The sequence below is a fragment of the Labrus bergylta genome, chromosome 13 (genome assembly GCF_963930695.1).
Source record: "Labrus bergylta chromosome 13, fLabBer1.1, whole genome shotgun sequence".
Classification (NCBI taxonomy): domain Eukaryota; kingdom Metazoa; phylum Chordata; class Actinopteri; order Labriformes; family Labridae; genus Labrus; species Labrus bergylta.
In genome coordinates this window covers 20,482,910-20,497,434 of record NC_089207.1, presented here as the reverse complement: position 1 = coordinate 20,497,434, position 14,525 = coordinate 20,482,910, and positions in this window count along the sequence as shown.

Below are 14,525 nucleotides of genomic sequence, written 5' to 3'. Positions count from 1 at the left end.
CGGGTTTTAAACCTCCTGATGAACCGTTACACCGCGCCCAACTGTCAACAAGGTCAGCTACACGCCTTCTTGTGAATAACTCTTATCCTTCATCAAATCAAAACGGATGAGTCATCAAAACTTCCCCCCCCGTACAGTGTGTGCAGATCGAGACATGAGCTAATCAGACCTATTTGTTTTTTTTAACCAGGCTGTAAACATGTTAATCTCTGCTGTAAAAACAGACTTTTTGAATGGGTGTGTGTGTGACTTCCTGTGCTTCTGCAGCCAGCCTCTAGTGGACACTCGAGGAACTGCAGGATTTTGCACATTTTTCCAGACCGGAGGTTGCTGCTTGGTGTCGACTAACTGCTTTTTTGCGCTGGCACTTTATGATCGTTGGCTCACCTCAATTCCACTTCCTTCAGTAGTGACAATAATGTCTGTTTTAAGTTGCTGTGTGCTAAACAATTCATTTAAAAAAAGGAAATGGTCTAAGACAGACACAATGTCAAAGCATCCTGTCCCAGCATTAGCAGCAGCTATTGTCAGTGGATGTGTCAGATTCAGTTTCACATTTCTTTCAGCACCTCAGTTCTCTTTTTACGCTCCCACTGTCTCTCCGCAGTTACCCAAACAACACCTCTAACATTTGTTTCTCGTGTTCTCTCCCCTCGATGCTTTTTTTTCTCCTTCATATTTTAAGGTTTCTCTGATGCGGTGCCACTCGACAGGCCCGGGTGGAGCCGCTCAGAGGAACGCGGTGCTTTCAGGAGCCCTCTGACAGCGGCGGATTCACAAGGACTGCTTTGTGAGGTCTCCGAGCTAACAGGCGGTCTGGGCTCTGTGGTACTTCTCTGTTTTGTCAGGTTGTTAGGTAGAGGAGGTGTATGCTGTGTGCACAACTGGACAGGAAAATGGCTCTTTGAGAACAAAAATATATTTCTTTTTACTTTTTCTCTCTCTCACACGGTCACTCTCCACTTTAGCTTTGTGTTTCTAGACATCTCCTCCACTCCACCTGCTTCCCATTTATTTTGTTGTCCATCATCGTTTTTTATTTTCTGACGTACCTGTCTTCACATTGCCAGATATTCTTTCTTTCTTTCATCTTCTACTTCTTTCCTTTTGCCACAGCTCGATGGTTCTTGTCTTTTGCATCATGCAGGGACCTCAGCGCTGGAAACAATAATCTCTGCCAACAGGGAAGCAGAAGAAAGAAAGAAACCTCTAATGCAAAACCACTTCATCCCACATTGTAATGGTTTGTGACTCTGGACATAATGGAAAAGTCCATCCATCACAGGTGCAATGAGTCGTTGGTAGACTGAGCTGCTGAAAAGCTTCATGGATTAGTGACGTTAGCGCTTCTCTGTTCTTTCTCTCAGAGAGGTTTCTTACTCAAAAGCGTGTCTTCCTCATGCTAGCATCCACGTGTTATGCTCTTTTCATTTTTAGTCATTAATGGATTAAATGAAGCGCCGCATGGGCCATGACAGAGATATATCACATAAAAGGCATTGTAAGGTGAGGACGGACATTAAAGGCAGACACCCGGCTGAAAAATGTACCATGTTCAAAACGTCAAATCCATGTATTCATGACTCTCCGTGCTTCATTTGGCAGTTTTGCAAGTGCTTGAAACAATCATTTGATGCATTCAGTGGAAAGTTTCCCCGAGCTGTCAACCAATTACAACGCTATATGATCGCTAGTTCGTTAAAGTTAAAGTTACATGTATTCAGACTCATAATGAGCACACTTTTGCCTGAACAATCCTCATCTTGGTTAAGAATCAGATTGATTTCACAATCAAAATAATTTCTTTAAATGACCTTACATGAGCCATACCAAAACAAAACAATCCAAAGCAGTGTTCTTTGGCGATCCATTGAACTATTTCACATTTTATACATGCAGCCCTTATGATTCTCCCTCAATAAAGTAATGCCATTTATCCTCCTCCTCTCATTTCCTCCAGTTCTGTTATTGCATCGTGGTCCAGTTGAAGGTCTGCCTCGTTCTTTACCTTTATTTGACCTAAACAAGTTCCAAGAAACCTTTCAGAAACGTAAAACCTGCGAGAGGAGAAATAGTTTCCCAACAGTTAACTTTATGGACATGTGATGTTTTTATTGGGCGCTGTGGTTACATTTTCTGCTCAGTGTGCTGCCTGCTGGCCCTCCTGGGTTTGCCTTAAAGGCCTCATGAAGAGTGGATCATTAGCAGCTTGGCTAGGACACATGCACACGCACACACAAACACACACTCTCATTTCATATCCATTAAAAGTAGTCTCCTTGGATTTTGATTCGGCCGCATCAGCAGAACTTGAACTTTTTCTCCTTCCTTGTTGCAGCTAATCAACAGGCCATGAAACAAATTACAAATATAGACATTGGATCATATTTGCATTTATCAAGCGGATACTCCGGGTGTAGGGATTGTTATAATTTAAAAAATTATCCAGAGAACCATGTGCTTCAGAAGGCCTGACGCCTGATTGTGTTACATTAAACCAGATCTAAATCTCAGAGTGAACTCAACTTGTAACTACCAACATTTTAAGGGAGTCATCACTAAGTTACCTCATTTCTAGGAAATTCCTCCGCATCAAGATTAAGCCATATGGTCCCTCGAAATTGCGGCTGAGGTGGAGGTCGGAGCATGGTGTGCAAGAATGAGGACGGCGGTAGTGGTGGGGATAATATAGTCTGATGGTGGAGGCTGAGTCAGGCGGTGGTTGAGAGACAACGCAGTCTGAAGGTGCTGGTTGGGCGTCAGGCGGTGGTTGTTATATATAGATATAGATTTTGGAAAATATGATTGACACTGCACAAATGAATCACTCTTGGTGTGTAACGGCCTTTAAGCTGCATTCACAACAAAAGTGAAAATCACATCAATTGCTTAAGTTTGACGCAACTTCACGTATCAACGATTTACGAGAAACTTTCAACTCTACTGGCAGGAACATCAATTTTAGGGAACATAGACACGCTCCCCATTTTAGCTATATGTACCCTTTATTTATTTTTTTATTTTTTTATTTTTTTATTAGGTGATGCAGAACAATACAAGACAAGTGAGGGCTATGACAAGAGCAAAAGTATGTAGGAGACAGGGGAGACACGATGATACATTGCACAGCATAGACAAAGACAAAACAGGCAAGCAGGGAGTAATAATAACGTTTTGCAATTTTGTATTTTGAGGGTGTTGAAGGGCCCTGCTTGTGTGTGTGTGTGTGTGTGTGTGTGTGTGTGTGTGTGTGTGTAATTTGAGTGTATGCTTGTATTTTATTTATTTTTTTCCCTTCCCTTCCTCTATACCCCTATTCCTTGTCCTTCTTCTTTCCTTCATTCCATTTTTCTTTTCTTTTCTTTTATTTCTTTTTTTTCTTTCTTTTTTTTCCTTCTTCTCCTTTTCCTTCTTTCCCCTTTCCTCCTCCTCTTTCTTTCTATATATATTATTATTTTTTTTTTTTTTACTTCAGTCATTGTGTGATGCAGGGGTGCCCCTGTCTCAGTTGCCCCCAGACCCTGCAGAGGGGGCCAGCTGATAGGGTCGCCTACTGCTGACTTCTCATCAGGGGTGTCCCTGTCTCAGTTGCCCCCAGACCCTGAGGAGGGGGCCAGCTGATAGGGTTGCCTACTGCTACCCTCCCGCCAAGCTTGAACAAGGAGGGGCTAGAAAGCATATTCAAAACAAAGGGAAAGAAGAAAACTAGAATAACTGAGGAATGATAAAATAAAAAAGAACAAAAAAAAAGTGGGTAATGGACCATATCAATTGTATTCCAGTGTAGTGTGTTGTTGGGTTATGTATTGATGACAGTAGTATAAATAGTGCAGATCATGTTGTAGTAATAATAATGTAATTTGTCCGGATTGTTTGACTATGATTTGCTAGTGTATCATTTTAATTCTCATTATCTTGCTTTCTTCCTCCCCCTCAACATACCACTAATACCAGAAAAAGAGAACAATTATAATAATAATAATGATAGTACAAAATAAATCAATAAATAATAATAAATATATAAAGCAAGAGAGAGAGAAAAAAAATATTGAATAATGGTAAATAATAGAGATAATATCAATATTGGAAGCAACTGTTACAGGAAAAATACATAAATAATGAATAAAACGAGGCAACCAAAGAAAAACAGACAATCATCTGGATTGGAGAAAGAAAGAAAGAAAGAAAATTAAAGAAAATGCATGAAAAATGAGAGTGGCTGTGATGAGAATTTATGATGATAAATATAATGTGAAAATAAGGGGAAGAGAGGAAATAAATCAATAAATAGGTCATAATAAAATGGTGGCTAAAGACAATAATAATAATAATAATAATAAGAGTAATAAGAAAAGATTAAATTTGATGGTAAGAGGAAAATAAATTCATAAATAAGTTGTGATAGTTATACAGAAAGGAAACAAAAAAAAAGCTATATGTACCCTTGACACCTTGACCATATGTAATGTAGCATGAAGCAACATTTAGAGATGGCTCATAAAAAAGGCTCCTAGATTTGTGTGAAAAATGCTGAGTCATGAAGATTGTCTTCACTTCTATATTTTGCTTTTGTTGCTAGCCAAGTAGCTGTTAGCAAATTCATGCAGCCTGTTAGTTTTTTCACCTGTTGATGAAAATAAAAGTAACTCACCCCATGTTTTCATTTGCATTGCTGTTGTATTGTACTTTCAGTCCGTCTGACCACATAAACTAACCGCTGTGCGTGTATCCTGCAGAGTCACAGCTTTGACTTTGGAAATCTTAAACTGTGTGTGCTGTGACTCCCTGTTGAGATAAAAAGCAGTCAAGTCAAATGTGCTGACATAGACGTCCATCAAGTACACGAGAAACAGCAGCGCATTTTTGTGACGTGCCAGTTCCTCATACAGCTCAACACGTGTGTCCCACAGCAGGCTGAGAGCACGCCGTTATGCTGTCCGTCTACACAATAAGAAGGGGTGGGATACTGCTGGAGTATTTGGTCCTTCTTTTGTAAGAGAAACAATAGAGAGATGTCAATGATTAGCAGAGGAATGAGATCTTATTTTACCACCGTTCTCTCTGAAAGTCAGTGCGATCAATCAGCCGCTCTAAAAAGCGTAAACGCGTGAATGCGTGCTTATTTGTGTGGTTGTGTGAGATGAAAGGCAGTCGAAGACAGTTATGGAGCATTAAATGTGGTCCAGAGGCTGGTAGCAGAGGAGAATCCTGGGAAAGGTCAAGGGTCAGGCTGCTGTGGACCCTCAGGGAGACATTAACCCCTGAGCCGTGTGTGTGAAAGAGAGAGAGTGTGTGTGAGACAGCAGAGGATGATTGGCATTTTAGAATGAAAGGAGTTGATAGAGAACAGGTAGGACAGTTATCCTGCCAGTGTGTGTGTGTGTGTGTGTGTGTGTGTGTGTGTGTGTGTGTGTGTGTGTGTGTGTGTCTGTCTGTCTGTAAGAGAAGTGTTTTATTGACAAAACACAAATGTCTGACAACCTGGCCTCCTGATGTCATGCACAGTGGCCGGTCTGGACACCGACAGACTGTGTGTGTGTGTGTGTGTGTGTGTGTGTGTGTGTGTGTGTGTGTGTGTGTGTGTTGGCTGTGAAACGTCTCTCAACACGTCTGTCATCAGGTGAAGTAGTTTCAGTGTTCAGGAAGAGAGTGTGTGTTACAGAGAGCAGATGGACGACAGAACCAAAACACTTAAAGTGCACCTTTCTTCTTCTCTCTCCTTCTACATACAAAACACTCATCCTGAAATGTCTCTAAAAAAAAAAAAAAAACATCAGCCACCAGAGGTCTTTACAGACCGGTCCATAATGAAGACCCAACATGGGAGCCAAGGGAGACCGGGTCTTACAGTAAGAATGGGTATAAGAAGTGGTCTCTTTGTTTCAAAATAGTGCAGAAAGGCTTTTAAATCAGAAACTGTTAAATGGATACCTCTGCTGGAAAAACGCTTGTTCTAAACGCTTTTCTTGATGAAGGAGTTACGTACAATTTTACAAGGGGTTAGGTTTTGATTGGCATACTTCTCTCTGACTCACCCATCTTATGACGTCCAAAAATGTGCAAAGATTTTTTTTTAATTTGCATCACAATCATACATTTTTTTTAAAGCTCTCTTGAAGCAGATATAAAAATTACCCGTTTAATTGTCTCACAAAATCCGAACATTTAAGGTCCTAAGAAGAGGAATCCTACTGCCATGGTGAACCTCCAAATGTTCTTCTACCGATACCATGTGAGGTTATTTGGAGCCCGGGAGAATAACAGTCAGACACGACAACAACATTTGGGCTTCCGACCTTCAGCATGACGTCATGGCAACATGGCTTCCTTGGGTATATGGACCATATTAGTTCAATTAAAAGACGCGCCTGCGAGTTACTTTAACACGCCTGCAATTTATGAAACTCTGTTGACAAAATGTCGGCAGGTGGAAAGAATAAGAAATGTGCCGTCTTCTCAATAAACGACCTTAAAGAGTGCGTGCACATGTGGTGATTTGAGGTAAACAGCCTTTTCTAAATTGGCTGGCTTATGATGGCCCTAATGGACTCTTTTAAAAGCTTAATGGTTGGAGGTTGCCATACACAACCCGACAATCAATCAAAACAAACTGTTTCAAATGATCCTAAAGCCTCTCGTTTTTTTTACGGCGGCTCTGGCCTTGATGTGATGAGAAGTGCCTTTACTCTGCGTCTCCTGTTGGCGAGCGAGTTAAACTCCTTCCATGACCTCAGAACGTCTTCCTTCATTGTAAATGTGTCTCTGAAGCCGATTGGTTTCCACGGAAGTTTGAGAAACATTGACGAAAAGCAGCTCCATGCAACAGATAAAAAAACAAGAAGAGGAAAATTCCCCTAAAGTTTTCACCCTGGATAACTTTGAATTCCCCTAATTTCCCAGCTCCCAAAGTATCAGTGGTTTCCTTTTATAACCGACACATTTACTGCAACCTCACTCTGCCATCTAGTTTCCAATTTGGTTCAAACATGCAGAAAATAAGGACTTTGCAAACATGAGGTCACCCTGAGCTGGCAGGGAACAACCCCGGCAGGTTTAACAATGCCACTAGAACAGAAAAAAATGCTGTTCATACATTCCAGGCCATTCACAGGAGCAAAAGCGAAACACGCATTCTGCAAGTTTCACACAGTCCACAGCCCTCAGCTAACACGGCACGAGTTCATAGCCGTGAAAACCATCAGAGCTGCACATAATCCAGAGACAGAGGACCCTCTCTCTGGGATTACAATAGCAGACTGTGTCAAATAGCTGTCACCAGATTCCTAACATTTGTTTTAACCTGCTGAGAGAGCCAAATGCATGCTGGGATTTCACTCAGCAGACTGATTCATTTTGCAGTTTTAATAAGCTCTGTAGCAGGGACCATTACATAAAGTCTGAAACAGCAGTGATTAGTTATAGATTCACCCTCATCCGGTGTCGTCGTTTATCGACAGCTCAGAACAACAGGAGCATCGACCTCCTTCATAGACACAATGGTCGAGCAGGAGAATCAATACGGTTAGCTCATATTTGGGTGCACAAACATCAGTTTACCAGAGGTTTCTAAAGCTGCCAATCAGGTCAGAGTTCATCGACATAGCTGTGTCATTATGTTACACACAATCACACACACTATTGATCACTGGAGGGGCTGAGCTCTGTCCTGGTGTTATGTAAAGGTCTCTCCTTTCAGTGTAAATAAAAAAAAAAAAAAATTATCAAATCAAAGTAACAATGTTTAACCCTGCCAGTGACAAAAAGAAGAACTCTCCAAACATAATGCCGTCGCAGCCCGTGTCTCAGTAGCGAGCAGCAGCAGTGAGTTTTTAAAATACTGAGATCGCCTTTGTAGCATTGGTGACTTTAAAAATAGCTCAGCAATCATATAATTCCCCACTGAAATGTCAAACATCATCATAGATCTGCCGCAGGTGGAGACTGATCATGTGACTTCACCTTTACCTTTTTCTATCTGGTCACTGCTGGTGTGTCTTTGCTGACGTCGTCAAAAGAGATAACAAAGTGTCAGATGAAATAAATGCTCAGGACGTAAAGAGAGGAACACTATTAGGATAGAGACAGAAACACAAAGACAGTAACGCTGCGGGACAGAGCAGTAAAAATACATCTTCATATGTGCATGATCAGCTGTGGCATTTCCTGCGGTAAAGGTCGGAGGTGGCTGGCTGTCTTTCCTGTCGTATCAGGACCTACAGACACACACACACACACTCATATTGTTGCAGGCACCAGGCTGCTCATGCTCACAGGAAGACGCACCACAGCGGTCCCACGCTGTATGTCAAAGGGCGCTCGTCTCTCCCCGGGGGAAGAGGAGTCACTGAGGTTATACAGAGACAGAGGAAGAAATCAAAACACATGCTCTGACCCTTATTTTAACAACGAAATAGAGAGAACTTTGATCAATTATCATGCTCTGTGTGTGACACAGAATCAGCCTGTGAATAAATCTCTTTTTTTCTGTGTGTGAATCCACCTGCCTGTTTGTGCGTCTACGCGCCAGATTGTCCTCCCTGTAATCGGGATCTTCAGCGACGCTTTCACAGCTTGAGAAACTTTGTGTTTAAAAAAAAAAAAAAAAAGGAAAAAAAAGAAAGAAGTCTTGCTTGCTGCAGGAATTCCTGGCGTTCTGCAGACAACATTCAAACCATTTCTTCTGCGGGATAATTACTCAGAGATGATTTATTGCCGCTGAGAGAGGCGTGGGAGTGGATCCAAAGTTGAGTTAATAGAAAAGCAATAAAACTTGAAAGGGAGAAAGAGGTGAAGGCAAGAATGTGACGTACAGTGACATGCCTGAGGTTAGGATCCAACGGTGAGTCAAAGAAGAAGATAAGCACACATCAAGACGCCATGGAGAGGAGAATTCTCCCTGATGATTGTCACTAAAAGGCATTTATTCCACATAGTGAAGTGTAACTAAAGTGTAGCGTTTACTGCTCTCTCTACAAACCTCAACACACTGGGTCTTATTTTACCACATAAGCCCGTTGTTTAACCCTTTGTTATATTCTTTACTGCGTGCCTAATAGATACAGTCTTTATTAATATCTGTGGGCTCCACTGTCAGTGGCACTGATTTATAAATATAATAAATATTGTTAATCCAAGTCTCTGGTGCCTGATCGTGCGAGTGCTCATATATTTCTACTTGCGGATTTCGCATGATGCGTGTGCACAGAATTTCATCCTGCTGTGGTTTTGCCCCGTCCAGAAGCGTGAACCAGACTCCTCTGGATTGGTTCTGAAGCATAACCACACACTAGATGAATTCATCAACAACGACAGTCTCAAGTCTCACAACTCATCATCTCGCGCCGTCTAACACAACTTAAGAGTAAACGAACGTGATGGTCAGCTAAATGCTGCTAGCTGTTAGCTACCCGGTACTTCCCTGATGGTGACAATTTCAGTCCCAAATCGACAAGTTGCTCCTCCATCTAACTTTATGCTTCGCGTTTGCTGTCGTCGCCATGGTAATGTTTGTTGTGCTTCCTGTTTCAGTCAGCTTGCTTCCTGATTGGCTATTTTACCGTTCCATGTGACGACCCACAGAGTCCGTGCTCGGCCATCCTTTGGTGTTCTCCCGACACAAAATCGGGGGCGGCCCTGATTGTCTTCAGAGCAGGTCAGGGAGGATAGAATCAGTCTTTACACCCCTCACACCACAGGAACATAGAACCATCAGATAATTGGGCCTTTGCTGACTTTGATCAGAAGGGGGGAATCAGGCCCGATAATCTTACCCTGTTTAAGACCATAAAGCTGATTCTGGGTAGTGATGGTGTAACACCAACTTTTCCAGAGCTGTCAGCAAGCAAAAGTAAGCCCTCTGTGACAGCACACTCACGATCTGATGAAGCAAATCCATCACCGCAACCTCCACTATAACGACGATAACACACGCCGGCTCATCTCAAGCAGAGTTTGGTTTTTCATAAATCTTCCTCATTTACACTCCGCTGTTAATATTTCGACTGTGAGAGAAGATTTAGAGCGTCATCCTCCAGCCCGAGCACCTGAGAGGCCCCGTGACAGCTTTCCATCGGTTTGTAGTCGCCGTGTCAGTTTATAGAGTCGAGCCGGAGCGACGCACGGCTTAACTAGGACACATAAAGAACATTTCCAGGGAGAGGAGAGCGAGGACGAGCAGGTGAGCAAGATTGGTGTGATATCACAGGAAGGGCTCCGGGGCTGGAAGTGTGTTTGTGAGAATGACGTTAGGCGGCGGAGACAAATGCATTGAAAAGAGCCTTTCTTCTTCAAAGACTTCTGATCACAGAGCCTCTCTCTCTCTCTCTCTCTCTCTCTCTCTCTCTCTCTCTCTCTCTCTCTCACACACACACACACACACACACACACACACACACACACACACACACACACACACACACACACACACACACACACACACACACACACACACACACACACACAGGCTACAGTGTGAAGACACAACTTTCACAGGCTCCCTTTTTCTCTCCTCACCTCTCTTGTTCTGACACAAACACACCGTTCTCATGTAGATGTACAAAGAGTGTGTGTTTGCTGGAAGGCTCGGGGGGACATGGCTCTTATCATCACATGTTCGGGCGGGTTTGTCCTTTCATAAGAAATGAAGGGGGACATGCAGTAAAGTATAAAGCCAGCTGACAGTCAGAGGGCAACATAACAGAGGATATGCACACAGTATCTTTATGCTGTGACAAACAGAAAGAGGAGTGTTGGGACCTTTTTTTATCTCACATTAGATTTTTATATACATCTTTTATAACGAGTCTACAAGGAGCTCCCACTGTCTGAGTCATCTACATGAAATCGACAACTTTGACCTGACTAAACAAGTCAAATGCATCACAGTGAATAAGCTTAATAGTTTGTAGATTCTTAATTTATGTTTCATGTGTCCATCCTGATTGACATGTTTTTTCTTTTTAGTTAGCATCTTCATAGAACCGATATTCCTGCACACACAATGATGCACAGGAGCCAATGGGTGAGAGGATACGCTTCCTGTATCGCTGTTGAACAACTTGTAACACACAAACCCTTTAATGTGTTGTCTTACACTGAAAAGATCATAAAAAATATATGATACGCAAATAAACAGTGAAGGGAGGCAACTAGCTGATGTTAATATGGACGCTAACAAAACAGTTTCTAAATTCCACCACCAGGGGGCTGTCAATCAAAACAATGACAAAAGATGACGTCGAGGCTGGCGGGGAATCATGGGAGTGATTCTCTCTGCCCACCTCGATGAAAACGACCTCCGAGTTGACCGTAGTCATGACGACCGGGCAAAACCGACCTGAGGAAGAGAATATGTTTACCGACGAGCTAAGTGCATCCGAGTATAATCTACATAATGTTTTTTATCACAGAAGCACATACAGCAACAGAACAGCAGCTTTCAGTAGCAGCTCACACTTCTTTATGCATGCGGTCTTTGACGTGACATCTGGTGTTGCCATGGCAACGATATACACGTCGTGTCTTGGTGTCCACCATGACGAGACATGTCCCGTTACAACTATATGAAATGAAGGATTTCTCTGGCTTTGATAACTGTTGTAAATACACGTCCAACTCTCATCTTGAGTTTTCTCTGAATGTTTGAGTCTTTTTAATGACTCACACCAGAGACAGAAATGTGTATTTATCTGCCACCATTGATGCAAACCACAAAGAATCCTCCGCCATCAAACGAAAAAGTAATGCTAAAAACTGCACAGCTTTTATTCCCAGATGCACATGTTCAGACCTTGCCTTGTGTCCCTGGTGAACTTTCTTCTTTGACACATTCTGTGATATACAAATGGCTCCCCTCATTAGTTCACACGGGCGCTTCTTTGCGCCCATGTTTATCAAGCCCTGTTTCCTGCACCTTCATCCGTCCTGAGCACATCCACTGCCCCCCCCTCCTCTGCAGAGATGGAACAAATTGCTTTAAGTCAGTCACTACTGAAAGTGAGACGCCATTTTTGAACCCAATTACCCACAGCCGCCGCACAAACAGGAGCCATTCTGCGTCTTTGGAAACAAATGATTTGGAAATGAAAGAGGAGGAAAATTGGCAAAGGGAGGCGTCGGAGGAAAAAGATGAACATTCATCACACATGGGAGTAATGCGATCAGAAATGGATGTATCCGTCTCATGAGACTGTTGGTTTTATTGCTATGTGTTTGTGTGTGTGTGTGTGTGTTTGTGTGTAATGGTGCGAGACGATGTGGCCGTCAGGAGGGACAATGTCTCATCTCCCGCAAAGCCGAGCGCATTATGGCTGCAGAGCAAATGTGGTGTGCAGCGATTTACTGTGTTTAACGGCTGATGTATGGACAGAGAGCGTGAATGAGTCGGAGACAAAAGGCAGCACAGACTCAGCCCTGAAGGAGCAGCAGAACAGTTCAATGAGGGAGTCAGAAACTAATGAAGTGACTGTAAAAGAGCTCAAACAATTTCAGTAAGCAGCAGTACACTTTCTGTTATTCATAGTCAGCATGTTCTCTCCCAAGCACACAGTGAGAGATCAAGAGATGGTACGGCTGCAGACGTGGAGAGTCAAAAAGTTAGATTACTAACTTGGTACTCTGCTTGAGTATTTATCTCTGACTGATCTATTCTCTGGTTTGCTGTTGTCGCCATGGTTATGTTTTTGTGCTTCCTGCTCCTGTCAGCTTGATTCCTGATTGGCAGTTGTTCCGTTCCATGTGAAAACCCACAGAGTGAACGCTCGACTGTGTGCGCTTTGTGTGTGAAGGTATTCAACACACGATGCTCTGAAGTGCCTTTATAATTGAAAAGAACGTTAGCGTTAGTCTGTGCTAACCTTCATGCCTGTTTATTTGCTGCATTGGAAGTAAAACACGCAGCCTGTTTGGTTCCGTTCGACACGTTCCACCTTTGACATTTACTTTCCTGACGTGTCTGAAGAAATCAGGGTTGAGAGTAGCTCAAGGAGTTTGAACTCCAACACCTCCTCCTGCATATAAAACCATGATAAGGCACATCCGTTACTAAAGAGCTACTTACCACGGCCGAGCACTGAGGAGAGACACGGGCGATGCTAATGACTCGACTGCATGCTCATATCCAGCTGTGATTCAGAACGACTGCAGGATATTGAGAGAGCGTTTCAGACCCGAGGAATCACAATCAGCTCTTCAGCAGCGTCCGGTTAATTGAATCTGTTTAGCTGGAGACACACCTAACGAACACTCGCTAAAAATACATCCATGGCAATTATGAACGTGGAAATGTCAGCTTCGGTTTGTTACAATGACTTCTTCTTCTGGTGACAAAAGGAGGCTGTTGGAGTGAGACAGCTCCTGATGATAATACTGTCTGACAACATGCTGTCTGACACGACGGCTACTCACCGTCCTGCTCTCCTTGAATGTTTCTGTACACTTATTCAAACTGATGTTTATTTAATTATTTGAATCATGATTCTGATAAATCAAATATTCCTTAGTACTCTGTCTCTTCTGTGAGGATATAAAAATGTCCAGAGAAATGTTGTGTTAACACGCTGTGTTTAGACCTAAAGTGAGGCAACTATTTTCATATAGTTTGACCTCTGGATCATTCATGCACTTATATTTAGTTTAATCAAAACCTGCTAATGTCTGCACAAACAGATCTGTCAGAAAACTGGACCCTGTCTTTGCTCTTTGAGTTTTTGCCAGCCCTGATGGAGACCTCGATGGTCCAAACATGTTGGCCTTTTAAATGATTTAGCCAGTAAGATCACGGATTTTTGAGTATTTCCTTCCTCATTTTTTTTTTTTACATTTCTTATCTACTATGACCACATTGAGCAACCCGTAAGGAGTGTCACCCACCTGGGAAAGGGGTTACTGCCCTTTGTGATGTCATGAAGGGAAAATCTCCAAATGGCCACACATTTTCTGAAAAGTGAAACAGGCGAAAGACGTGAGTGGATGGACTTTTCTCATCACTGGAAAGTCTGCGCATGAAATCTCATGAATACTGTGGCGCAGTTACCACCAACTCTCAATGACGGTAATCTCAGAGGGCTGTAATCGCTATCGTCTGTGAAGTAGACGCTGTTTGCAATGAGGCTATTTGTATAAAAATTGTCAATTTAACCCCCCTAAATGACTGTACTATGACTCATTCAACTAAACACAACCAGTACCACTGAACAGAGACGCTGTTTGCTCTGCAGCGCAGTTAGGGCTGCATTTAACCCTTTGTGAATTAGATGGTGTCTTTTTAACACTTTTGCACAAGCTTAGGGTGAAAACAACTTACAGATGTGACACCAAAACCACACTCACATCTATAAGTTGTACATCACTTCATCTATTCTCGTCTTTGTCTAAGTCCTCACACAGTCATTGTTTTGTTTTCAAATCAAAATGTAAGAGGGTGGATCTTGCCTTAATATTTATGCAACAGATGGTATTCATTAGGCCAGTCTTACCTGACAATGTGAAACCGGTCTAAAGCTAAGACTGGTCTTAAACCAAGTTTA